At 42.4% G+C, this 4,232-nt stretch overlaps 1 non-coding gene across 1 annotated transcript; it reads left to right on the forward strand.

Moving 5' to 3' along the window:
* The first annotated feature begins 962 nt into the window (after positions 1 to 962).
* Positions 963 to 1,081, forward strand: LOC145394417 (5S ribosomal RNA). Its single transcript, XR_013896418.1, has one exon. It is a non-coding gene; the product is annotated as a 5S ribosomal RNA (ribosomal RNA).
* The last annotated feature ends 3,151 nt before the right edge of the window (positions 1,082 to 4,232 follow it).

Below are 4,232 nucleotides of genomic sequence, written 5' to 3' on the forward strand. Positions count from 1 at the left end.
CTGCCCAGAAAACGTCGGGATGGGGCGGGTTAAACCCCTCATGCAGGCTTTGCGGCACCGGGGCAACAGTGTTGTTGATGGTTTGCTGGTTTTGTCTGAACAGCTCCACTCGTCCTTGGTGTGCTGGAGGAGGCTGGCCCGTGTCCTCTGGATCTTTGGCTTCCACTCGTCGATGGCTCTGCACTAATACTGTATTTGATCTGTCACTTCAGTGTACTTCTCTCACGAGCCAGCCCTTGACACCACCACCTATATAAAGTTTGTTATCTGACACCGCTATACAAGGTGTAATGCAGCGTTGTCTACCGAATAGCAACTCCTTTATATAATGCCCTGAATGAAAGAAAATAGACAAATTATGTGACCATCACTACGGATTTCATCCTCCCTCCACTACCTACCCTCCCTCCCCTCCCTCACTCCACCCAAGCACCATCACTCGTTCCCCCACCCATCTTCCCTTCTCTCTCTGGCCCCTCCCTCTCGGCTCCCCTTACTCCAGTGTAACTTACCGCGCATAAACGAGCCAGTCTGAGGCACGAGGTACAGGAGGATGGGTGATTACTCATGGCCACGACTGTATATATGTGTATATGTACCACTTTACTCATCTCAAAATATGTAATGATAATTACAGTAACAACCTTGTACTATGTATGTGCCATTGTATGTCTTTGTTCATTATTGTGCTTGAAATGATAATTACTTCTCTACCTTCTATGCCCTAAGATACCGATTAATTTTTACTTCTCGCTCTCATGCACCCTTCCCCGCTTGGCCTTCAGGGACAGTGTTCCCCAGAGTGTTGGGGCATGTAGTGAATGGTAAATAAAGAACCTAAATAATATATATATATATATATATATATATATATATATATATATATATATATATATATATATATGGTAAATAAAGAACCTAAATTATATATATATATATATATATATATATATATATATATATATAACGGCCATACCACGTTGAGTACACCGCTTCCCGTTCGATCAGCGAAGTTAAGCAACGTTGGGTCTGGTTAGTACTTGGATGGGTGACCGCCTGGGAACACCAGATGCTGTTGGCATCCCTACGTCAAGTGGGGTTGGTGGAGGATTAGTGCCCCTCCCTGTAAAACAACTAACTCTAAGCCCTTGGCCACCCTGTCTGGGATACATGGCGTCTGGCAATGAATGAATATATATATATATATATATATATATGGTAAATAAAGAACCTAAATAATATATATATATATAATATATGGTAAATAAAGAACTTAAATAATAATATATATATATATATATATATATATATATATATATATACGTTGCTATTGTTCCTAAAGTGTCATTGTGTCAGTTGTAGGTATGGGTTTCTGTGTATGGAATGTTTCTTCAGGTAGCTTAAACGCAAAGCCAAGAAGTGGCGTGATTCGTCAGGTACACAGTCATTTGAAGAGTCGTGTTTAATTGATTCTGATTTAAATATGAGTTCAGTTTTTGATGCACAACACTCAGTCGAGTCATTGCCATATTGGCTTGAAGATGATTTTCAATCCTGAATGAGATACTTCCAGTGTGAGGTCCCTCTGCATTTCAGCTTTACCTGTCAATAAAACTGAAGCCAGTCCTAAAACTAGTCTTCGGTCTATTTAGGCTTTAGAAACGTTTTTGGACGTTCTGACGATGGAAGTCTACATTCTCATAAACATCGTTCAAGAAGAACCTTTCCAACACCTTTTTCACTCATATATATATATATTTTTTTTCAATGCAAGAAAGAAGTAACCAAAGTCCAGAAGCCCGCATACTGTTCCTTCCAACAAAACAAAACAAAACAAAACAAAAACAATACAAAAGAGAGCCAAATTCAAGATCCGTTCAATTCGAGATGCCTGGACACACTGCGTTTGAAAGAGTAGAGATTATAGGAAGTAGGAAATACAGACAGAGGGAGACAGTTCCAGAGCTGACCTGTTGCGTAAATGAAGGACTGAGAGTAACGGTTAACTCCTGCATTAGAGAGTTGGACAGAAAAGGAATGAGAGTTTGTTGCTAAACGGGTACTAAGCACCCTGTCATAGAGGTGGCGGAATGCAAGCAGACAGTTCAGAGGAGCAGTGAGCATTGAAGCAGCGATAGAAAAGAGATAATGATGCAAGAGTGTGGCGAAGAGACAAAGGTTAAAGGGAGACGAAAAGCCTTTGACTCCACCCTACTGAGAAGAGCTGTATGTGGGGAGCCTCCCCACACATGGGAGTTGTACTCTACACAGGGGCGAATAAAACCCGTGTATAAAGTCAGCAACTGTGCAGGGGCAATTAGGAACGGAGTTGGCTTACTACATCTAATCTCTTGGAAGCAGATTTTTACAAGAGATGCTATATGATCTTCCCAAGATAAATCCCAAGTGAATGAAACCCCAAGCATGTTCAAGGATGATGCAGGATTGAGCTGGATATTATTAAACATTAGTGGGTACTGTACTCCTGTGGAAGATTGTGTCGGGCTGATAGGTGTAAAAACTGAGTTTTTGATGCATTAAAAACAAGATAATTTTTTATCCCAGGCAGAGGTACGAGCCAAGTCAGACATTAGGTGTGCCATAGCCTCATCCCTGTTTTTTGAAGTAACTGCTGAGATGGACGTTGCGGGAACCGAATAGAAAGGTGAGGGGTGGAATCGTCAGCGTTCGAGTGGATAGGGTTGGATGTACAGCTTAGAACATCATAAAAGGAAGAGAGTTGGTGATAGGACAGAGCCCTGAGGAACACCACTGTCGATAGATCTAGGAGATGAATGATGGCCGTCTACAAGAGCGGCTATAGAACCACCAGAAAGGAAGCTATAGATGAAGGCAGAGATAGAAAGACTGAAACCGTACGAGGGCAGTTTGGAAATTAAAGATTTATGCCAGACTTGATGGAAAGCCTTTGAGATGTCAAATGCAGTGGCAAAGCTTTCGCCAAAGTCCCGAAAGGAGGATGACCAGAGTCTGAAAGGTAGGTGAGACGATCGATAGTGGAGCATCCCTTACGGAATCCATACTGACGATGAGAAAGAAGGTTGTGATTGGAAAGATTCTTTAAAATTTTTCTGTTAAGAATTGACTCGAAAACTTTTGAGACACAGGATGTTAAGCAATTGGACGATAGTTAAATGATTGGGAATGGTCACCCTTCTTTGGGACTGGCTGAAAGAGAGAAAATTTCCAGCAGGAAGAAAGGTACAAGTTGACAAAGGCGAAGAGTTTACCTAAGCAGGGTGTAAGCAGAAGCAGAGTTATTGAGGACAACAGGAGGGACTCCATCAGGCCCATATGCCTTGTTAGTATTAAGGCCAGTGATGGCAGAAGGCCAGATGGCATCAGCTGAAGAAATTTTAATGTCAGCCATGAGGAAGTCAGAGGGGGGAAATGATGGAGGAACAACACCTGAATCGTCTAAGGTGGAATTGGAGGAGAAAGTCTGAGTGAAGAGATCTGCTTTATCAGTAGAAGAAATAGCTACAGAGCCATCAGAGTAAAAAAGAGGAGGGAAGGATGTTGAGGTAAAGTTGTTAGAAAGATTTTTGACAAGGTGCCAGAAAGAGTGGGAAAAATTCGAGTTAGAGAGTTGAGAGCATTTAGTACGGATGAAATTATTTTTAGCAGAGCGATGAACAGACTTAGCACGATTTCGGGCAGAAACCTAAACACGATGTGATTCAGAGGTGGGTTGGCTCTGGTACCTTTTATAGACCCTCTCCCTGTTGCGGACAGCATTAGAACATGCATGATTAAACCAAGGCTTTCTTGCATTAGTCAAAAGATATGAGAAGGGAATGTATGCTTCCATGCCTGAGAGAATAACCTCTGTAATGTGCAAAGCACACTCAGATGGCTCCCGGCCATGTAAGCAATAATCATTTCAGGGAAAATCAAAGAAGTATTGCCTGAGGGCCTCCCATTCCTCAGCTCCAAAGTGCCACAGTCGACGTTTCTTTGGAGGGTCCACAGGCTGTCCCGAAACGATAGGACAGGTCAAGGTAATAAGATTGTGATCGGAGGAGCCCAACAGAGAGGAAAGATTAACAGTGTAAGCAGAAGCATTAGTTGTAAGGAAGAGGTCAAGTATGTTGGAGCTCTCTCCAAGGCGGTCAGGGATACGGGTAGGGTGCTGTACAAGCTGCTCTAGGTCAGTAAGGATAGAAAAGATGTAGGTTTGTTCACCAGGTGGATCAGTGAAAGGAGAGGAG

This window comes from Coenobita brevimanus, chromosome 3 (genome assembly GCF_032717465.1).
Source record: "Coenobita brevimanus isolate Jiangsu-jjx chromosome 3, ASM3271746v2, whole genome shotgun sequence".
NCBI lineage: Eukaryota > Metazoa > Arthropoda > Malacostraca > Decapoda > Coenobitidae > Coenobita > Coenobita brevimanus.